At 42.7% G+C, this 24,195-nt stretch overlaps 1 long non-coding RNA gene across 1 annotated transcript; it reads left to right on the top strand.

Moving 5' to 3' along the window:
* Nucleotides 1–2,277: 2,277 nt before the first annotated feature.
* LOC134162684 (uncharacterized) lies at nucleotides 2,278–17,810 on the top strand. The gene is made up of 4 exons (XR_009964404.1): nucleotides 2,278–4,066; nucleotides 6,606–6,707; nucleotides 9,389–9,481; nucleotides 12,113–17,810. It is a non-coding gene; the product is annotated as an uncharacterized LOC134162684 (long non-coding RNA).
* The last annotated feature ends 6,385 nt before the right edge of the window (nucleotides 17,811–24,195 follow it).

Genomic DNA, 24,195 nt, shown 5'->3' with positions numbered 1-24,195 from the left:
TTTTAATAAATCAGAAGTAATTTATATGAAATAGAAAATGTTTCTTTTTAGCTGGGAATGCTCTAAAATATCAGGAGCGGCTCTTGGCACCTCCAAATTGCAGGACAGCTGTGATAGCTGCTCAGCTTTCTTGTCTTGACCAGAAAGTGAATTAGAAATGACAGCCTACAATGTGTTAGCTATTTATAAACTTACATTATATTAAGTGATGTGTGAGAAATCCTTCCAGTGGACCATTGTCCCTGATGTCCCTTGCTCTGCAGCTTGGTAGCAATGCTCTGTGGATGCTGTCACACTGCTGCAGGGCCTGGTTGGCACTGAGCGCTGCCACAAAGCTTATAAGAAGCCACAGTGTCAGACTTTCTGAACCACAGCTCCTATTTTCTTAAATATCACCCTCAGTGATACTGCTGTTCTCTTCCTGATACAAAAAAGGAGCAGAATTTCATCAGCTATACTACATACCTACACTACAGACAGTATTTGCACTGTACTATAGTCAGCTGTACTATGTCAGCTATACTGATAGTGACAGGAGAGAGGGGAAGCTGGAGCTGGTTAGCCATCTGGGGGCATTCCCATGCCCTGGGTTCAAGCTCCCTCAAGCTGATTCATAGCAAAGCTGCTGAAAGCTCAACACTGTTTTACACTCCAGAGAAAGGAGGAATCGGCTCCTTTCCCCTGGTGGACAAACAGCAGCTGTGATCATGCTGCAGTCTGGAGTAACTCTGGTTAGAGAGACAGTCTGTAAATTTTAGTCTTGGCTCTGAAAGGAGAAAAAGACATGTGATGCCTTTTGATGGCATAAACCATTATGTTTTACATAGTAACTAGTTGGGTTTATGTAAATAATGTTGTCTTATTCTATTATAAATAACCATTCACATTCACATGGTTTGTGTTACTTCTCTCTGCTGGCTTCCAACTTCCCAGTCTTCTGCATTTTATTCACTACAGTTAGTTTCCAGTACTGATAAATCTAATCTTTGACTATCCATACCATGCAGGTACCATTTTTCCTAACTAAATAACAGCACCCACAAAATTCATCTTTTAAGATTAGTGCTGTTACCATTGAGCTGCAACAGAAGGTTAAGGTTATTCTTGTTGGCAGTTTTACTTCTGTTGTGTTTTGTTTTTTTTTAATGATGGTTTTGTAAGGAACTGAGCAGATGAAAGAATTAGGTCTGGTTTAAATTTCTAGGATGAAATTCCAGAAGTTCCACTTGGCATGCTTAAGACATTTATATTATGTTTTGAGCAGGGGATCAGGGTTTTTATTCATAACTGTGGTTGAAATTAGAAAGTGAAACTCCTTAAATGTGGAGCATGACATTAAAATTTTTTAAGAATCTATTTCTATGTGTAGATTTCTTAAAGATTACTGGGGAAAAGATTTTCTTGTACCAAGTGATTTTTTGCCCCTTCAAGAAGAGTTCAAGAAAATTGGCAGGAGGCCAACAAAATCCATCTTGTTGATATTCCCCATATTGCAAAACTATTTTAGCTATGGGTACTACAAAATCAGTGCTGGTAACTGTTTTTCTGGGAAAGCTGATTGAAAAGGATAACACACTGGGATAATAAGCCATGTGTCAACAAACAGAGAGATTAGAAGGAAACTGAAATCTCTCCTATTGGTAGCTAACTCCTAAGCCTTGATTTCACCTCTGCTCATGTTTCTCCAGCTAGTAACTCCAGAAATGAAACTGAGCACTATGGCAGCATTTTGTATCCCCATGACCAAACAGATAAGCTCTGACAATAGAGATACGGTTGAAGCTATGAACACACTGTCAGCTACGGTGCAGTTAGTTTGTCTCTTTTTTCACACTTTTGGGATAATCATAAGTCATTTTGGATCACAAGTGTGTCATCATTTTTTCTGCCCCTTCTGCCATTCAAGATACAGCAAGTCTGGCATTTTCCCAGAAAACTTCTAGATTATTGTGGGGCAAAGTGTGCCTGTGAATTTTGGAGGGACTAGTACATGGAAGCAGAGCCCTGGGAGCAAGTATTCTTAGTTTCAGACCTCTCAGATGAGGACAATAACACACATGAAGAAAAGCAAACCTGGGCCATTTAGTTAAGAGGGTGGGGAGAGGAGATGACCCAGGAAGCCTTATGTGATTGGCTGCTATAGTATGCAAAGCTCTCAAGAAAACTTTGGATGAAGGGACAAACTGGGAGGTGAACAGGATAAAATTAAACATGTCTTTACAGCACTGGATAGTGTCAGCCCAATAGACTCTTTGAGAAGCGATACATGTTTTCTTCCCGGGAATTTCAGTTAAGCCTTTTCAGAGTCTTGTGTGATGTAGGGATGAGGGAGCTGTGAGAAAACAGGGATTAGGTGTGTACAGAGTTGGCTAAAAGGGAGATATCACTGCTTAGTGTTAGTATGTATCAGAGAGGAATTCATGAGCTGGGTGCTGTGATGGCAGTAAATATATTGGATGGAAATAATTGTGGAATGGAAGGAGCCTGGTGTATACAGTGGATGGGCTGTTAATGTGCCAGAGTGGTCTGGTGAGGTATATCCAACAGAAAAGAGGGAAGCTTACTGTCTTGATTCAAAGATGTTTGTGAGAATCCATTTAAATTTTGCTGGCACAGGTGCCCAGAGGCTGTTGAATAACCATCCTTGGAGCTGTGCAAAGCTTGACTGGATGGGGCACTGAGCAACTTGATCACACTTTGAACTATATTTAAGTGAGGAGGTAGCCTAGATGACTTCTAGAGGTGCCTTCCACCTGAATGATCCCATGCTCCATTGGAACAAAGAAGCTCCCAGAAACCGTTCACAGCACATGAGTGAGAAGCAGGAGGAAAGAAAGGATAAGTCCTCAAACCCCAAAGTGCTGTTATGTCAGACCTTTAAAACAGGATTATTTTATACATGTAGGTGGTATGTAGGAAAGAGACTGAGCACCAGGGTGTTCTTTCCAGGCTGTAAGCCTTACAGGGAAGACATGCAGGGACAAGACAGAATGTCTTGCGAACTCTTATGTTTAGGTCTCACAGCTTCGCAGCAACAACAATCCCTTCTTAGCATTTTTTGATAGAGAGGAACTCAGGAAATTATTTATTGGCTGTCTTTATCACTCATTTCCTCAGTATAGCTTTCACAAGGTTCAGGGAAAAGCTTTGCAGGAAAGCTGAAGATGGCCAAGTAATGAACAAAAGAGATGTGCTGAAGTTTGGGAAGAATCTTATTTTTCAGTGGAAAAAAAAGTACATCTGAGGCAGAAATAGGATTAAAAAAAAAAAAAAAAAAAGGAGTGGTGGGAAAAGGAAAGAACCAAAACAGAAGCAAGGAGAAGAAGGAGAAAGAGGAGCCAGAAGTCCAGATTTGCTAAAGAGATTAGAAAATTTGATTTTTTTTGGCAGATACACAGCCTCTCCTAAATCATTTAGAAAGTGAAATGAAGTGGGGAAGAAAAATTGACCTGTTTTTGAGCCATGGAATTACAGAGCTTGCAAAAGATGGGGTATCTAGCCACAAAACCAACAAATTGACTCAACCTTCTCTCCCTAGCAACTCATCTTCTCCAGTGAGCCTAAGTGGGTTGGTAGGATTATCTCCAGGGGAAAGAGGCAGTTGATTCATCAGGCCCATCCATACTGAGACTTTCTTGTTTATAACTCAGTTTTCTTCCAATGTCATTCCACTGAAACAAATTCAAGCAATTTAGCTCTTTGTCCAGTAGACCTATATTAACAGAGAAACACATGTGCAAGGACTGGGCTTATAGTTTACTGAGCTCAATAGAAATACTATAACTAGATGGCCAGGATAACATTTTTTAAAACAGTATTTATTTTTATATTGAAGTAGCAGGCAAAAAGATAAACAGAGAAGGGCAAAATGGAATAAATTAAAAGATATTTTCATGTGAGAGGATATCTTATTCACTGGTTTTATTTGTACCTGGTAGGAAAACCTCCACATGCTTTTGGTAATCTGTAGATAGGGCTACAACTCTGATGCTAAAGAGGTACACAATGAGTTGTACGATTTCTAGTGACTTAAGGCTCAGCTTGCCCTAGGCTATATACTCAAAATGTAAGTATAAACCTTCACTGACTCATGATAAAATTCTCCTGGTATGGCCAATGGGGACCCTAAAAAGTCTTGGCCTTTATATACCTGTGAGGTGCAAGACAGCTATACATGCAAGATGTGTGTAGTTCTGCAATACTCTCCCTGAAGCCTTTCTCTGAGTTCGCACTGATTCAGCCTTGCACCAAGAACCAGGGCACAGCTTTCTGTCTCCTGGTACCCTACAATCTGCTGCCTCTCAGGTGACTGTCTCCATCGCATGGGTGGCTCAGTGTGACCCAGGTTGCTTGCAGCACACTCACCAGTATCACTGCTCTCAGCCTGCATTGTGAGCTCTGCACGTATCTATGTGTGTGACCATGTACTGGGGGCTACTTGCTGAGGTGGCAGGTGTCCTGCTCTCCCAGCACAGGCATGGGCAGGATCATTTGTCTGAACACTTCAAAACAACCTCCACAGGAAAAAGTGTTTGAATCATTTGGAAATGCCCAGAAAACAGCGCATGGGCTGGCACCTCTCCAGTGACTCAAAGACCCAGGGCAGTTATGCATATGCTGGAGGAAGACATGAGGGAAGACACTTCATTGTGGCGAAGGCATCAGGCACTTTCAATTGCCTGACACTTGAGGAAACAGCAGTAGAGAGAAGTATGCTAGCTTGGCAGTTGGACACTGCAAGAGAGACCAAGTGAAAACCAAAACATGTTCATGCTTGCGCAGAAGAGGATTCTCAAATGCTTTCTTCCACTTCTCTCGCATGCTTGTTTCTTTTTTCCACTGCAGTCAACAGAGAGTCTCATAAACAATAACCTCAGTCAGTTGCAGATGTTTGCCTCTGATAATGTATTTACATTGCATTCATTTCCTGTAAGGACATGTTGTCTTTCTCACCATAAATATATTTAGTAGGATTGATATTCTGAGTGGCTAAAAATTTGCTCTTGCATCCTCTTCTGAACTCTCTGGTCTTTAAGGATCAGCTTTTCAATAAGCTCTCTTACTACTACTCCTTCTAGTATCTCCTTTCAGCTTTAGGAATTCTCAGTGGCAAGTGGTCTCTGGATCTATCTCCTGAAGTGTGGTTTCTGCGTCTATCTCCTGCTTTGGATCACAAAAACCTTCCCTTGTCTGATCTACCTTTCCCAGTTGAACTAGCTGTCCTTTACCCCTAAGCCCTTTTGATACGGCTTGTCTGTCTTAGTGGAGGATGCAGTGTGGCTTGAAGACAGTGCTGCTGCAGTGCACCCAAAAACCTGAGAAAGGAAAGTTGTACTAGCTTTGGGAGGCCAACAACTCCTCTGCAGGGCCTTGAATCCAGTGCTGGACCTGACTACCACTGCCTTGCAGAGACCAGTGCTGCCTCAGGAGAAATGTTTGCCCTCCAGCTGGACTGTGTTCTTGTAAAAACAGTAGTCTGTGTCAAAGTGAGCTAAACAGAGCAATCAGAAGAGGAAATGAAAACTGTCATTCTTTGACATATCATACAGTGCAATAAGAATGCAGAACAGCTGTAAGCTAAATAAGCCACCTAATAATTTTTCATGTTGTCCTTTTTACAGACTTCACTATAGTGTTACTAACTTGTGGCTCTTGTCTGGCAATTAAATGGTTAGCGATGGTAAAGTATTTCTGCCATTTAAAAATGTGTTTTTCATACTCTCTTGAAAAACAAACAGGATAAACTGTAACTGGTAACTGCTTTTGGAATGTGACTTGCTTTCTAAGTCTTCTAAGAAAACAAAACACAATCTCCAGACCCCACTCCTAAAGAAGCAAAAAGCAAAACAAACTCGCTTGCATTTTACATGCATTTTTTTAGAGAATAAGTTTTGCTTATTATTCTTTCCACTTCATCTAGAAATATAAGTTACTGCGTACTTTAAAAATTAAAAGGAAAAAAACCCAAACCGCAAACCAAAAGCCCCTCCAAACAATTCAGTCAAACCCTGTTCTCATTTTCGCCTGTCTGCTTAGTTTTAGAAAAGAAAATATTGGCAAGTGACGAAGCTAAAGTTTTCTCTTTTTAAAGCCCTTTATCTTCCATTTTCGTTATGATTTCAGGCAAGTTTACAAGAACTATTTCCTGGACTTTCTTAGAATTGCTAAAACTCGTCCCTCTGCTCCTCACTCCTCAAACAAGATCTGCTTCATGCCCTACACTGAATGCATCTTTGACAAACATTTTCATTGCCTTCTCTTGAAGACGCATATAACACACAGGAGCCATGGTGCAAAGGAAATGAGGAAATGCTCTCTTTACTACTGTTTCAAAATGAAAATTAAAATACCCTCCCCATCCCTTAGGACAAAATGGCAGTGGCAGTGCAGGCTGCTGCATGGCCTAGGTGCCCAGGCATACTGAAGGAACTGCCACGGGCTGCTTCTGCCTAGAGATGGGAAGAGCAATGGGATCCTCATCTCTTTTCTCTTGCCTTCACTTCAGCCTCCTCAAACTTGCCAGCTTTCTACTCTATTTTCCAGCCTCCTAAAGAACAGTACTTAATTAGCTAATCTCATGTGTCCACTTCTGTTCTGTACTGCAGGTGGTTTCACAGCACCAATCTCATCAGGAGGATACCACAGTAGCAGTGCCACCCTTACATCATGCATTAAATAAGCATCACAGAGAGCAAAAGGATAAACATGTAATAAATATTTGTTTCTTTCTACATTTGCATTACTGGGTTTGAGCATCTGAGGCATATTTAGCTGTTTTTCAAACTCCTATCTACCAACACAAGATTTAACAATCGCTTTATTATTATTACTGTCATTATTGTCACTATTATATATGAAATTCTAATCCACCATAAGGACCCTGAGGATATTATGGTTCTAATAATGGTACCACCCATACTGGAACTCTTAATAGAGTACTGTGAGCTGTACTGTGAGACTGTAAAGAAATGCTGGCTTTCAGAATGTTTATAATCTTTCTTCCCGAAGATGAATTGCCTAAGGAAGAAAATACGAGGAAGCTAAATTTGCTGTTTTGTTTCAACATAAAATGTGCAGGGAACACTACTGGCATGGCCAAGTTAAACACCCTTTAACAACTCAAGTAAGCATAAGGACCTCAGGACACCTTTCAACTGAGGAAACTTCTTTGCTGGCATCAGTGTAGTATAGCTGTGTAGTATTGTTCCATAAAATCTCAAATTCTCTTTCTGCCATTCACGGTACTAATGCAAGGTAAGGATTAATAAGTATTTATACCTTGCTGGCTTCTGGTAGTTTCTCCAAACTGCTGAAATATAACAGAAATGCAGCCTCTTGTCTGAGGGTTTACAAGGGTTGGTGTTTATCTCAATTGCTTGTCAAGGCTCACAGCATATTTCTTATGTGTTAGAGATGGTAGCTAAAACAAGGATAAAAGCAGCAATTTAAGTCAAAAGACAGAGCGAAGAAGATGAACTTCTAATGATGGATTTATTGCTATCTTTTGGTTTTGGCTTAGGCCCTTCCTTAACATGAGGTAAGCTATAGCCTTCATTTTAGTTAGTGCTGAAGAGAGGGCTGCTTGTCAGAGAGAACTCCTAAGAGAAGTTACTGGCAGCTTTGGACTTGTGTGCAGAGCTATCACCAGGAGAGACACCGTTGAAGCCATGGTGGTCCTTGGATGACCTCTGGCAGCCTGGGTTGAAAACTGTACTGTTCAGACAAGACAGAAACCAGGGCCTGGGTACATCTGTGAGCATGCAGTTATGCCCAATGACTGCGAAGTTGAAGTTCACTCACTCCTATGATTTCCGCTGTAAGGACTGGTGTCACTTCCAACAGCCGGTTTCTTGGCTCACCCTCTGGCAGTGGCCCAATACCAGCACTGTATTCTAACACATCACCAGGGGTTGTCAGCAGAAATTTTGGGAGAAAAACCCACCAGCATTGCTCATTATAATCTTTCAGATGTCAGAGTGCTGAGCAGTGAGGTTTAAAAGAGAACAGCAGCAAGGAAAGAGCATTTGTTCCTCATGACTGATAAAAGTAATAGTGCAGATCCCAGCGTCAGTTTCATGGACTTGTAATATATCCATGAATCCATCCAGTAATTAAAATACCTAACATTTTTGCATATTGCACTATTTCAAATTCATAAGACCATCATCTTTTCTTCACCACCAAATCCTAGCTTTTCATGCTGTCTGCCACACAAATGATCCTGAAGTGCTTGTAATTACCCAGTCTCTGTAGTGACTAGGTCACATAATCACACCTAACTTCACTGTCACTGTGTATCAGCTTTCCCTTGCCTGCTATTTAATTTTATTTAGGTTTTATTTAGTCTGTTTATTTTACTTACTTAGTTTCCTTTAACTATTTACCTGCTGCTTGTTGTCTGTATCTTGGGTTATAAAATCAGGGCAGGGGAAAGTCAGCTTCCTGGTGAGTTGTAGACTGCTACTGACCATAGAATCATAGAATGGTTAGGGTTGGAAAGGACTTTAAGACCATCTAGTTCCAACCCCCCCATGGGCAGGAACACCTCACACTAGACCATGTCGCCCAAAGCTCTCTGCAACCTGGCCTTGAAGACTTCCAGCAATGGAGCATTTACCACTTCTGTGGGCAACATGTTCCAGTGACCATGAGATTTACTTCTGGCAGGGGTCTCCAGACTGTCATATAACATAAAATGGTGAAAACCACTACGTAGGTTGATCTGAAGGGTTTATGAAAAATTAACATTTCCTAAAAGATGAGTAGGACAGCCTAAAAGTCTTTAAAACTCCTTTAACTTGTATTTTGATTTAGTACCCAGGTACCATTCATTGCTCTGCAGAACCACTTAAGTAAATCAGAAAGGAGAGAGCAATTGGATAACATCCTACCCTCACAATGTCTTTCTTGGGAATGAGACTTACCTTCTTTTGACTCCATGAGATGAAAGCTCAAAAAGCTTTCATCAAAAATGAGATGAAAGCTCACTTCATTGCTTGTGGTCATTCTCAGAAAAGACAACACATGATTTATTTATCCCCTTTTCTAAGAGATTTTCCCCTAAAACCAGCACAGACTGTGGTGATAGGAGTTTTTTTACCTCATTTTTCTTTTTTTCCTGTGGAAAAGCTGGTGATGTAGGTCTGTACTACTACCAGTTTAGACTACTGTACATGTCAGAAGGCTCGGTGTGATACACCACCCTGCTTTGCTAGGACCATGCCACAGGAGCTGCCGTAGAAATATCAGTGCCAAAGAAGACACCACAAAAAGGAAAATGATGACTTCTGTACTTCTATTTCTGCTGTGCAGTCCAAATCCATACTGGCTATACAAGACAACATGAGGTGTTTCTTTATAAGCAATCACCTTATTCCCAAATTTTCAGACTGTCTGGAAGGGAGGGTAAAGGTAACAGCCCAAATCCCAGGTTTCCCTGACTCACTGCTGCATTGTGGCTGTGTCCTCCAGCTGTTTCCAAGTAAGTAATATTTTCTGCTGAGTCACAGTATTACAAGGCATTTTCTCTTTGTGATTAATCCCTTTACCCCAGAGAAGACGCAAATGTGCTTCTGGTTTCTGTTCTCTCCCACACTGGGGAAAGTTCCTGGGTCATGGAAAATGTGGTTTCTCCTCCCTTTTATGTCACACCCCCCTTTTTCCTGGCTCCTGCTCACACCCAGCCTTATCTCTGGGGTATGGAAACCACCACAGCTGCCTTAGGGAACCTTCAGTTATCCCACTTACTGCCCATCTTACTAACCAGCCTCTGTCAGAGGATGGCTGTAAATGCTTTTTATGGGGATTTTCTTCAGTGTGAACTGCTGTAGTTGCAAAGTACTTGTAGTACTCCTGCTGCCTTTGCTGCTCTTACTGGATGTTGCAACTGCTTGCACAGCCAGTTTCCACACACTGTCACATGTTAAATCACTCTTGACATCAGCAGATAAGCTTGTCAGAGTCTGCAGCCCAGCCCCAACTGAGCACAAACAGGTCCTGAGCTGTGCTTTCTCTCTCGATTGTTATGAAACATTTTGGACTCCATCTAATATCCCTAGGCTGACCTCACATCATCTGCAGAGCAAGGCCACTAAGGAGCACGTTGACTTCCAAAGGCACAGAACTAGAGGCACCTATTTTCAGCAATAGCAAACAGTATGTGCTGAGGCAGGTTGGATTCAAAAGCAAACCAGGTGCCAAGATGGGGCAGTGATTTATTTTTCTATTTGTCTGTGTTTCAGAGAGATAACTGTTGGGGGGTTATTTTTCTTGGCCAAGATCCTGTGGAAAGCCTATCCAGTGAAATCCGTGAGCTCGCACGTAAAATGATAGCATATGCTCAAGACATCAACGGACGTCAAGCACCCAAAGCCACTACAGCTTGGCCAAAAGATGCAGTCTAGAGGCCTGTGTTTCTGGAAGGTGTTGTCACTTCTGACACCAGAGGGGGAAGGCAAAGTCACTTTAATTTAGAACCCTGTGGTCATGGCTCGATTAAAAGTCAAAAAAATGCAGAGGAGTACAAGTAGTATTTCATATACACATTGGGGAGCCATCACAATCCCTGATTTCCTTTGTACAAAGCTGGTGTCACTCTTGTCATATTTATCTCAACCCCTGTTCCCTGCAGCTGGCCAGTCCTGACACAAGGCACAGCTGTCACAACAGTGCTGCTAACAGAAGGTTAGGATGAATGGATGTCTAGATGTGAGCTGAATCTACTGTATCTGAGGTCTGGAGTAAAGTTAGCTTGTCAGGAAGGAGGGGGGACCATGAATGGAATTTGGCAATTATTGTGAAATTTCAAAATATCCTAAACATGGAGCCTTGAAGAAACAGATTTGATTTTTTTAACTTCTTTTCTTTTTCTTTTTTTTTTTTTTTTTTCATATTAGGCTGCCCTTGCCAAACATTGGACGTCAGAATCACAGAACCGTAAGGTTGTTTAAGTTGGAAAAAACTTTCAAGATCATGAAGTCCAACCATTAAGATATCACTGCCAAGTCCACCGCTAAACTGTGTCCCTAAGTGCCACATTTACATGTCTTTTAAATACCTCCAAGGATGATGACTCCACCACTTCCCTGGGCAGCCTGTTCCAATGCTTAACAATCCTTTCAGTGAAGAAATTTCTCCTAATATTCAACCTAAACCTTCCCTGACACAACTTTAGGCCATTTCCTCTTGTCCTATCACTTCTTCCTTTGGAGAAAATACCAACCCCACCCCTCCCCATTCTCCTTTCAGGTAGTTGTAGAGACTGATGAGGTCCTCCTGAGCCTCCTCTTCTCCAGACTAAACAATCCTAGTTCCCTCAGCCATTCCTCATCAGGCTTGTGCTCTTGACCCTTCACCAGCTCTGTTGCCCTTCTCTGGACCCACTCCAGCACCTCAATGTCTCTCTTGTAGTGAGAGGCCCAGAACTGAACTCAATATTGGAGGTGCAGCCTTACCAGTGCCCAGGACAAGGGGATGATCACTGCCCTAGTCCGGCTGGCCCCACTATTTCTGATACAAACCAGGATACTTTTGGCCACCAGGGCACAATGCTGGCTCATATTCAGCCAGCTGTCTACCAACACCCCAGTAGCTTTCCAGCCACTCTTCCCCAAGCCTGTAGCATTGCATGGGGTTGTTGTGACCCAAGGGCAGGACCTGTCATTGAGGCTTGTTGAACCTCATACCATTGGCACCAGCCCATTGATCCAGCCTGTCCAGATCCCTCTGCAGAGCCTCCCTGTTCTCCAGCAGATCAACACTCCTGCCCAACTTGGTGTTGTCCACAAACTTGCTGAGGGTGCACTTGATAAGTATATTAAACAGACCTGCCCCCAATACTGAACCCTGGGGAACACCACTTTTGACTGGCCACTAATTATTTCCAGATTCAAGAACGTCAAAGAACTAGTGTAAGATGTCATTGGAAGAGGTGTTGAATGGACAGAAGTTCCCTAGGCAGCCTGGCATTGCAGCAAGATGTGATGCCACTGCATAAGCTTATAGAGCTCTGCTCTAAGAGCTGCCACTGCTTTCAGTTCCTGTTATGTTTCAAGAAAACTCACTCAGTCTCCCTGAAAGTGACTGAAGTGGTTTCATTCTCATTACTTTGCAGATGTCCGTGTCAGAGGAAAAAGGGAAGGTGAAAGGCCATCCCTTGAGCAGAAACCCGATGTACCTGCTGAGAATAAAATAGAGAAGCCACAAGCCTTGCAGATGGCTGAAGTGCTGAAGGCATTTCCCATATTTCCAAGAAGCTTGCAAAGAGGAAAAAAGGAATGTTATCCCCTTACCTCCCTTCCCAATTTCCTCAGCTCTTTGTTCTGATTTTTCATAGACTAAAGATGATTCACTGAGTAACTGACCCAAATGTGTTCAGTGCTTCTTGAGAGCTGTGGCCAGTGTAACAGCAAGCCATAAGGGCAAATGCAGGAGTGATGGCAGTGACTTCTCTCAAAGGGAGGGCAAGAGCCGTTGTTCAAATCTTTCCAGGATTGTGCAGGGTTCTCTCCTGCTTCCTTTTTTGTGAAGGTGACTGTGATGAACTGGGGTGCCTCCTGTGTGTGACAAAACAGTGCTGCCCAGCTGAGTGTGGCTGCTAGCTGTAGCAATATTACAATGATTAGTCAAACCAGCAGTCTCTAGTAGATTAACTACAGCCGTTCACTTCATTGAACAAGCATTGTACAGGAATTCAGAATGCAAACTATACTGTCCAAACACACCTAATGAATTAGCATTAAAGCTCACATGAAAATCCTTGAGGTCAAATGCTAATTTTGAATGCCTACATTAACTAGTTATTTGCATCTTCAAAAGTATTTAACTGATGTTTTGCATGAACATGTCTTTACCAATAATTCAAGATGTGACAATTTATATGTCTAGAGTTACAATTAAAAGTAAGAAAACTCAGACCTGGTGGTTAACTGTAAAATGCAGTGAACCTGAACCCAAGGGTAATTCATTGGCTGTTTTCTACTGATGGTGTTTCAATGGCCAACTTAAAGATATTGATGCTTCATCAACTGAATGAGAATATGCAGATTTTTCCCGCATCATACAAGCTAAGAGAGATCCCAGCACAGCTCTAATCAGAACAGCAGCAGAGCACATTGCGATTACATATCTGTTTTTTCTCAGCACCACCCAGAGCGAGACTCATTACAATTGGATTCATTAAAAAAACACTCTTAATATTTACAGCACTCTCTTATAATTGACCATCAGGTGTCTGGAGTTTAAACACATATTCATTAGGATTGTGGTAGGCATTTTGTCATAGCTGTAAATGTTATGCTCCATTCCTCCAGCTTCAGGGTTTGCTATGAGCTGCGCTTGCTCCCTACAGCCTTTAAAAGATACTGAGCTTTGTGAATTTTTCCTGTTAATATCGACTGTATCTCAGACAAGTGGAGTTTTAATAAATTCCCAAGTCTTTCAGGCTAGCAGTGGAGGTGGCACTCTCTGAAAGAAGTTACAAAAGTTAAACTTGGAAAATATTTAGCCTATATTGGAGCTTGCGGCTTGCAGGCACCATCACATTCCTCTCTACAGCTGTGTATTCAGAAGTTGTTGAAAGTTAAGTTTTCTTACTTTTTTTGATGATTATTTTGCAGCAATGTAACAGGGTCATAGACACCAGTGAAAGCTGGACAGGATCCTCCAAGTGCTTTGGATATTTTTGGAAAAACATGGTACATGGCTGTTTCCTATAAGTGTGACTGATTGCTTCATCCCAGTATCACTTCTTCCAGCCTCCCTTTTCTCTCCTTACCACATATCGTGCTATGTAACCACAGCTTCTCAGACTGATTCTGGGGCTGTGAGCCTTTCAGCAAAGAATGTTATTCTGTTCATCATTTCCCTCGACCTAATTTCTTTGTACGTGCAGGAGTGCCTAGCATTAGCACTGGCTGGCCTCATGTCACCATTGCTGGTCTTTGCTGCTGAAGTATTAACATTTCTGTCCTTATGGGTAATTCTCACTGAGAAAATCTGGCTGCTTCTTCTTCTTCTTGGCCAACAACAAGGGTTACTTGAAAAATAAATTGTGTAAAGCGTATTCTGGTGCAAGAGGGCTGAGAAGGTGCTGGTTGCCCAGCACTGGGCAAGGATGTGAAACTTTCCCAGTTCTCATTTCAGCTCAGTAATACTTGCCAGGGTTTTGACTACGTACACCAGCAGCAGAAACTTCTGAGAGAAACTGGCCTGACTCACTGCCATCAATTTGGCTGCTGATGCTATTGCTGGATTTCCTTGCAATCAGAGATCACAGCCTCTAAACAGTGCAGCTTCCCAGCAATATGCTGTAGGAAAGAACATAGACACTAAGCCTTTTATAATGTTTGGCTTAATAGCAATTTATATGAAAAACAACCGACATACACAAGCACCCCCCCCCGAAATAGGATGACCTTTTCTTACAGCGGGCTGAAAGCTGTGTACTCTTTTTACATCTCCCTGTTTGACCACTGTGCTTGTTTTTCAGTAGTGATGGGGACTGGCTCATCACAATATTTTGGCTTTTAATCAGGTTAAATAATGCAGCTTTATCCTGACTATTTTGATTCTCTCTAATTATCCTGAACATTGCTGTAACTGTGGCATAAGGCTGTGTTCTGAGCTACCTGTTCATCCATGCTTCATGTGCTAACAGGTGTCCTGCTCGGACCGTGCTGTCTGTGTCAGGCTGTGAGGTCAGACATGAGCTATTTCCCACGATCAGCTTGATGTGCTGCATGTACTAGCTTTTAACAGCCTGATTCACACACCTCTTTGGCAAAAAACCCCAAATGCATGGCTTTCGCAAAATGGACACTTTTTTCTCTTTAGAAGGAGAGAAAGTGAAACCCATCAACAGTTGGTGAGTGATATTGGATAATGGGACATATTGCCAAACTGTCCCATTACTATGAGATAAAATAATGTTAGAATCACCCTTGGGCTGACTGTGGAAAAAATAATGACAACAGAATAAAGTGCATTTGCCACACAGAATACAGTATTAGTCATCTAGAAGCATGGTGCGTATGTGCCTTTTCTGGAAGGGGAGTTCAGCACTTTTTGCAGAGAAATGAAGGCCAAGAATGCTACATTTTCACACTCTGAAGAAGAGTGTGAAGAGAAGATCACACTAACACTCTTCGACCTCTACTTAGCATGGGTAAAAAGCTGCCCGTTCTTTGCTTTCGAGGCCCTGGGGATGGAGGTTACAGGAAACTGAGGGCAGTAACAAAAAGACTCCACATCGGAGATTTTTGCAGTAAATGTAGTGACTAAGGTCATTGTGTTTGAAGTAGCTCTCTTGAGCATCTTCTGGCAGTATATTCGTGGCAGCACAAGGTTCACTAGAAAGTGCAAATCTTTCCTAGAAATCTGGGGAATTAATTGAGTACTTATCCTAAATTCAGTATTGCCATGATTAATTTAAAAGCTTAGGTATAACAGGATATAACTATCTAAAATATCAAACTTACCTTGTTGGATTTAAGGTCTGACTCTAGCCCTAGACCTTATGTTTTAAAAAAAGCTGCTACAAGAGAACAGCAATACTACACGTAGTCTTTCCTTCAGGTGAGGAATGGAGAAACATATGACAACATCCTCTTTGTGGGAATTTACAGTTGTTCTTTGGTACTGATAGTATTTTGTATCAACATTCATGGACAAAATGAAGGGATATGAAATGCACTGAAGACTAAACTGCAGAAGACTACATGCAGAAAGGCTACTGAAACCAGCAGCTGTTTTTGTGTATGGTTTAATTTATTTCTCTGCTACAGAGCTGGGCAAATAGTCCTTGTGAGCAGTTCAGTTTCATTTTCTCCAACATATGTATATATTTTCTCCAGAATGTACAGCTCATTCATCCTACATCTCCTGGAAAGGCGGGGGAGCTCTCTGTAAGACAGCCACCAGATACTCCCATGCCCATGTCCGCTCTCCATGAGCTCTGCAGTGCCTCTGCGTCAAGAGAAGTGCATGGGGAGCCAGGGGGGGTGGCAGTGATGGGACAGGGATGAAGGGGGAAGGCTGTCAAAGACAGCAGTAGATGAAGGGCATGGGGTTACAGTCGCAGTCTGGGGAAATGTTAAAGCACCTGCAAGGTGGTGAGTTTCTTTGCTGTACCAAAGTTGTACTAGATAAATTTTTAGGACCATTTGGTGTACAAGGAATGTAAAATGGTCTCTGATATAATGTGGAAACAACTATCCCCAAATGAGTTACTTAAGTTGAAAAACTACTTATTTTTTGGCAGTGGAAAATTGCTTGGATGAAAACGTAAAAAAAAAAAAAAAAAAAGTTTAGCAGCCTTTTGGAATATTTCACATTTCTTAGGAATGGCGTGGGTTTTCTGGAGCAACAGAGTAGGATTTTTAAAATAGCATCATGGATTCCTACTATCTTTCTAACAGCTAATCAGTAGTTTTACACCAGGATGAATTCTTTTTATCAAACGTATATGAGGTCCTCTTTGATTGCTCAGTGACAACTTCCTACAAAGTCCTAAAAATAAAGAATATTTCCCAAGTGTTCTGTAAATAGCAGAACTCATTGTTGGCCAAAATGGTTGGAACATTTTTCTTACCTTATCATATTCATGAATTATTTTTACTCTGTTACTTTGCACAATATCGCTACAATATCTGCCTAGTAATATTTTAGTAAGAGTCTTCGTTCTATAAGTATGCTTTAAACATCTTGTGAATCCCCTGGCTGCTAATTTTGATGAGCAAGATGCACACATCTGGCACTTAGTCTTTGTGCAAAGTCCTGCTTTGTAGTTCAGCATTAGGTTCAGTGTTTAATAGACCCCTATTCTTCCTTCTGCTCCAACACATAAAAATCCTATGGTGACTCTTGAATAAGATGCCCTGACTAATATACCATATTAAGGAGGTGGGATATTGTATATAGACAATGAAACCTTCAGTTTATGTTTTGAAAAAGGTTTTGTGTCCTTGTTAGTGTTTATATAACACTAATAGCCAGTTTAGATATATTGTAATGAGTTTGATCTGTAAAAGTCTCATTAGTTGCTCTCTGACTGAGTTAAGGAAACTGGAAGCAACAGGCAGAAGAGGAGGGGCAAATTCAGCTGTTATTTGAGAAAGTGTAGTAACTGGTTAGTCTGGGAAATTATGCAGACATCACTTTAAGATAGACATGACAGCTGTGAATTGTGGTATTTGTTACCCACGTTCTCATGCGTTATTAGGCTTGTTCATCAAATTATAGAATTAATAGCTTGCACAATCCATGTAATTTGTTCCTTTTAAATTCCCTCCCTTGAAGTCTCAATCATAGTGTGTTCCAGTAGGTCAACAGCAGAGGGTTTTTTTCCTTCCTGGTATTTGTCTGAAGCTTCAAATAATGTTGGTTTAGTCCTTACAAATTGAAAGCATCCAATAGAAGTTGGACATATCTCTTGCCTCAAAGTTGTCAGACGACCCTGTAAAATCCCACACATGCACCTCCGCCGAGTGGAGGGAGAAAGCAAAATGAGGGAAGGAGAGTCACCGCTATACTGTACAGCTGGCTGGCAGGAGGTGCATCAGCAGAATGACTCTTGACACAATCAAGTAGGACGCGGGGGGCCACGAACAAATAATTAGGCTTATTTCTCCTCAGGGCTTTGTTCACTGCTGGAAATTATATGCAAAATGGAAGAAGCAGATTAGGAATGAGGTCTGAGGGGACACTGAAAATTTGCTCATACTGTAACCACCTTTGCTGAAAGAGAAATCCCCAAGGGTTAATTTGCTTCTGCAGAATTGTCTCAACACTTTGAGAAAATAAAACAATGAAACTATGTTGGAAACTTTTCTTTCGATAATCTTCTTGTTTAGGGTTAGTCCTTGTAATGTTTCAAAATGTCATTTTCATTGAAGTATTTTATATTCATTTAGGTACTAATTGTGCACTTCATACTAAGGATACAGCAGTTGCCTTCCAAGGTTTAGGATACAAAATGAAGGTGTTCAAACCTTTCCTCCTTGTTGAACCCTAAACCTAATTTTGAGAGGCCAGTTTAGTTCAAATCAAAAAAATAAATGGAGGACTTCAGCTTGAAGAATTCGTAGAGACCCATTGATTCTTACACTTGCTCAAAGACAGTTTTTTTTGGCACTGGAAGTTACCACCAGTAGGGAAGGATTCAGGCACAGTTCTTTTGTTACTTTCTGTACTCCAGGAGGTGAACCACTGGCAATGTCTTGGTTGCCATAAGAAGCCCCTATAGGCCACTGATAATCACCACACTTTAAAAGCTAAAGCAACAGCAGTGTTTTTAATTTTCTAGATACCTACAGCCAAAGTCATTGCAGTGTTCACCACTGTAGCAAAGAAACTGATATCTGAAGGAATACAGTATCAGAGGGGAGGAGGGTTGATTTCTTTGCCATTAATTCATTTGTGTAGCTGAAACTGTCTTAAATAATTTTATTTCACAAATCAGGCAACTATTTCTGAAGGAAACACTTTATGAAAAATGTCACTGGTTTTGATTTTTTTTTGTCAGTCTCTGGGTAGCCTCAGAAAAAGGACTTTGTCTTCAGTTTCACAGGAGAATAATATTAATGACAACTTTTGCCTCAGACAAATTGATATTTTTTAGTGTTTAGAAGGTAGTAGTAGGAATCCTGTTGTGGTTACCACCTCCCTACCATTCCTGGAGTAGAAAACTTCAGGAAAAATGCAAATAGCTATAGGCGAGAAAGGGATCATCTGTTGAACAAAGAGCCAAGGTACTGAGGAGGTGTCTCATCCCCTGAGCAGCACTCATCCTGGACTCTGCATGAGAACAGAATCCCCTGGAGAAAACAGTCTGTATTCCTGGAAGTATAGGCAACCTCACAATGTATAAATGCAGGAGGAGTGTGCTTTTAAGAGAGCAATGTCCTATCACATGTATCTTTATGTGTGTCATGGTTTAAACCCAGTCAGGTAACTCGTTCACTCACTCCCCCCTTTCTTTCCCTCCCCCTACTCCCAGAGGGACAGAGAGGAGAATCAAAAAGAATGCAACTCCTATGGGTTGAGATAAGAACAGTTTAGTAACTAAGGTATAACACAAATCACTACTGCTACTACCAATAATAACAATGATAAAGGAAATAACAAGGGAAGAGAATACAACATCTCACCACCAGCCGACCGATAACTCCCCCCCCCCCCCAGCCCGACCAAGCCCCGACCGATACCTCCTCCAACCCCACAGTCTACCAGTCCTTCCGGGTAACTCCCAGTTACCTCCTGGGCATGACGTGCTGTGGTATAGAATACCTCTTTGGCTAGCTTGGGTCAGGTGTCCTGTCTCTGCTTCCTCCTGTCTTCCCCTCCTCCCTGGCAGAGCATGAGGCTCAGAAAGTCCTTGGCCAAACCAAAACATCGCTATCAGCTCTGTTCCCAGGCCAAAAGTCAAAACACTGCACTGCACCAGCTACCAAGAAGGAGAAACATGACTGCTACTGCTGAACCCAGGACATTATCCACCCCTTATTCTATACCATTCACGTCAAGCTCAGATCCCACATTTTCAATATACCATCACTCTTATCTAAGTGCATGGACCAGTATCTATAAAGCTGCTGCGTCCATCTGGTCCATGATGTCAGGCTCCATCTCTTGTAACAGTCTTCCAGAGCAGGAGAGACTGTGTGCAGTGTTCACACTCGTGAATAACCTGGGCAACAGTGTCCATTGCTAAGTCCACCCCTCGATCATGAGTCCATCTCTATGTTGCATTTCTGCCCTGATGGCCTGAAGTGCCATGGGCCCACCAGGCTCAAAATAATTCACTGTCCCCTTCAGCAGTTTCTGCGGCTTGTTGCTGGGGACTCCACAGAGCTGCCTTCCATCTCCGATGATTCCAAAGCACTGGAGGGGCCCAGTGGACTAGGTACTTGTCCATACTGTCCCACACACCCTGCCACTCATGACAGGCCAGCTTTGGGGAAAATCTCCTGGTCACCCTATATCGTCGTCTAACCCCAGACAAGACCCAAACCTGACTCTGCTTAACTTTTGAGACCAGACAAAATGGTCGTGGGTAGAACACACTCTGTGTGTGTGCCAACATGCTGATCCCCATCACAATCAGCAGGCAGGTCCCAAGGATACCCAAAGGCCATTCAAAACCTTCAGAACTCTCAAACGATGCTGCTGTACTTGTCACTGGGGCTGGTGTAGCTGCTGTGCTTGCCGGCTCTCCCACCACCAGCTTCTCTTTTCCTGAGTCCAGATCTTCCTCCTCTGCCTTGCTGGGAAATGCTGCGTGGTCTCCTGCATCCTCCTGGGGCTCGGCGGGCGGCTGCCGGGGAATGCTCTCAGCCGTCTCGGGGCTGGGCTCGGCCGCCGGGCTCGGCTCCTCCTTCTTGGGGCTCGGCTCGTCCGCCACCTCCTCCCGCTGCTCGGCAGCCGCTTCTTTCTGCTCCTCGACCGCCCCGACCTCCTCCACCGGCAGCCGTCCCCTCACGGCCTCCGGCCCCGCTCCCGCCACCGGTTGCTCCCCGGGGCCGCCCTCCCGGGCCGCTTCAGCAGCCGCCGGCTACCGGGACCGCTCCTCCTCGGCTCCCCGCGGCCTCGCAAAGATGGAGGCGAGGGGGAGGGCCAGGACGGTGAAGAGCAGCCGGACGGCCAGGTACAAGTCCACGGCTACGTCCGTCCCGCCCTGCTGCTGGAGCCCGCCCGTATTACAAGCCATGGCCATAAAGCACAGTGAGACAAGAACCTTAGCCCAAGCCCCACACTTGATAAACACTAACACAGCAAATACCGGCTCTAAGTAATGTACTGCATTCTGAAACTGTGAGATCAAGAGAAACAACTCTGAGAGCCAATAAATCAGCATTGTGACTAGTGACTATTAATCCGGTCAGATCGGTTGTTATCTTAACCCTTCGTGCCGCACGTTGGGCGCCAAAAAGAGCTGTCGTGGTTTAAACCCACCTAGGTAACTCGTTCACTCACTCCCCCCCTTCTTTCCCTCCCCCTACTCCCAGAGGGACAGAGAGGAGAATCAAAAAGAATGCAACTCCCATGGGTTGAGATAAGAACAGTTTAGTAACTAAGGTATAACACAAATCACTACTGCTACTACCAATAATAACAATGATAAAGGAAATAACAAGGGAAGAGAATACAACATCTCACCACCAGCCAACCGATAACTTGCCCCCCCCCTCCCAGCCCGACCAAGCCCCGACCTATACCTTCTCCAACCCCACAGTCTACCAGTCCTTCCGGGTAACTCTCAGTTACCTCCTGGGCATGACGTGCTGTGGTATAGAATACCTCTTTGGCTAGCTTGGGTCAGGTGTCCTGTCTCTGCTTCCTCCCGGCTTCCCCTCCTCCCTGGCAGAGCATGAGGCTCAGAAAGTCCTTGGCCAAACCAAAACATCGCTATCAGCTCTGTTCCCAGGCCGAAAGTCAAAACACTGTACTGCACCAGCTACCAAGAAGGAGAAACATGACTGCTACTGCTGAACCCAGGACATTATGGTATGTAATAATCATCATGGAGAGTAGCCATGGACTCAGAGTGGATGAACATTTATAGCATGTCTAAAAAATACTTTTAAAAGTATGTATGCATATGTAATTTCACTTGAAGAATCACAGTCCCTTTACAAGTAAGGCAGTAAGGCATTTGATACTGTCTCCCACAGCATCCTCATAGATAAGCTAAGGAAGTGTGGGCTTGATGATCAAGTAGTGAGGTGGATCAAGAACTGGTTGGAAGGAAGAAGGCAGAGTTGTGGTCAATGGAGGTCTGTGACTAGTGGAGCCCCTCAGGGGTCGGTGCTGGGACCAGTGCTGTTTAATATTTTCATCAACGACCTGGATGAGGGAACTGAATGTACCCTCAGCAAGTTTGCTGATGATACTAAACTGGGAGGAGTGGCTGACACACCAGAGGGCTGTGTTGCCATTCAGCGAGACCTGGACGGGCTGGAGAGCTGGGCGGAGAGGAACTTGATGAAATTCAACAAGGGCAAGTGTAGAGTCTTGCATCTGGGGAATAACAACCCCATGTACCAGTACAGGTTGGGGGCTGACCTGCTGGACAGTAGTGAAGGGGAAAGGCACCTGGGGGTCCTGGTGGATATGAGGATGACCATGAGCCAGCAATGTGCCCTTGTGGCCAAGAAGGCCAATGGCATCCTAGGGTGCATTAGAAAGGGTGTGGTTAGTGGGTCAAGAGAGGTTCTCCTCCCCCTCTACTCTGCCTTGGTGAGGCCACATCTGGAATATTGTGTCCAGTTCTGGGCCCCACAGTTCAAGAAGGACAGGGAATTGCTTGAAAGAGTCCAGCGCAGAGCTACAAAGATGATTAAGGGAATGGAGCATCTCCCTTATGAGGAGAGGCTGAGGGAGCTGGGACTCTTTAGCTTGGAGGAGACTGAGGGGTGACCTCATCAATGTTTACAAATATGTAAGGGGTGAGTGTCAGGATGATGGAGCTAGTTTTTTTCAGTGATGTCCAGTGATAGGACAAGGGGCAATGGGTGTAAACTGGAGCATAGGAGGTTTCATGTGAACATCAGGAAAAATTTCTTTACTGTGAGAGTGACAGAGCACTGGAACAGGTTGCCCAGGGGGGTTGTGGAGTCTCCTATGTTGGAGATATTCAAGGGCCGCCTGGACAAGTTCCTGTGTGATGTACTCTAGGTTACCCTGCTCTTGCAGGAGGGTTGGACTAGATGATCTTTTGAGGTCCCTTCCAACCCTTAGGATTCTGTGAAAAAAAAAAAAAAATCCTTTGAAAACAACTGGAAGCTCTTTTTAAAAAAATCCCCAAACCAAAAAAAAACCACAAGAAGACAGTGATATTGGTTTCCATGTCCTTTTTAATGAATATGAAAAAAACTGATTCTTCTGTCCAAATACATCCCCTTTTTTTCTCATTTCCTACCCCAATTTTATGGAGCAGGTTGGCCAGGATTTTCCCCTTTCCTTCCAAAATAAAACTGGAATTTTGGAGAGCAAATTATTAAGAAATTAGTATGTGTATTGTTCTTGTCATAGCATGTTACATATAACTGAAAAATCTCTTTAGCAAAACCAGTCTATTCTTCAAGCTGTCTTCATGATTTTTAGCTATTCTTTTTTGTTAGCAATGACAATACAGCATAGACATTTAACTGTTAGCACTTTCTATAAAAAAGAAAATCACTATACATCATTAATGGGGTGAAAGCAGGTCCCATACTCTTTGTATGAGTGACACTGGGGTTATTGTCCCTAATGGCATGGGATTTGAAGGGGCATTTTGAGCTGGTTTATGTGCTCTTTCAATCTGCTCTCCTTAAAAGTCAGGGTCATGGCAAAATGAGGAAGATAAACAGTAAAATACAGTTATTATTTCTGCTGTTATTATTTCTCTTAAACAGATGACATCAAAGCAAGGGGGAGTACGAAGCATCCCACATTAGTCACTCTTGTAGATCAACAAAAGCTTTCTTCTATTGCAATAGGAAAGCTGCAAACTTCCTTTAACCACAGTGTGATTTGCTAAATCTTTGTGCTCTTGCCACATACAAATGAATAGTATTGCAAAAGGTAGGACAGAAATTCTGAAAGTCTGATATCCTGTTTCACTTGGGGGAAGGAAAAGCATACTCATATAAGAAAATGAAAGCAAGTTATGTGGTAATGAATTCTGCAATTAGTTCAAGAAAGCAATAGTGAAGAAAAACCACAAGTCAGCCTAAAAAAGTGCCTGCCTGGTGTTCTGTTTTTTTGAGATCTCTTATTCTAAAAGAAATTTAAAAAATGCCCATTATCTTGTCACATACCTAACTGCAGATGAATTATACTGATTTTACAGACTGCTGTAGCTGTCTCTAAGACTGCTACTCAAAATTGGATTTCTTTCTGAGAAATTTTGCTGTCCTAAACTTTATGCATTTTTAATTGTCTGAAACATTTGATCACAAAACTTTATTTTAAAGTTTGATTTTTGATTTTTCCTCTATTTTAATCCATTGAAATGACTTTTCTTGTCTGGTAAAAATAATTTTTCAGTTGTCCTTCTGAGACATGATTTTCATAGATAAACCTCTGATAGAGGAATAGCCTCTACCTGCATCAGTGCATAAAGGGTACGCAGAGCGTGGACAAGGAACTTGTGCAGGTACTAGAGAGAGTGTTTGCTGGTACTGAAGGTATTTCTCTGTGCAGCAAATTCAAGAC

The sequence above is a fragment of the Pezoporus occidentalis genome, unplaced genomic scaffold (assembly GCF_034315485.1).
Source record: "Pezoporus occidentalis ecotype Australia unplaced genomic scaffold, CSIRO_AGI_Poc_V1 ctg103, whole genome shotgun sequence".
Taxonomy (NCBI): Eukaryota; Metazoa; Chordata; class Aves; order Psittaciformes; family Psittacidae; genus Pezoporus; species Pezoporus occidentalis.
Note: the sequence above shows the minus strand (reverse complement) of the source record. Positions and strands in the feature narration are given on the sequence as shown.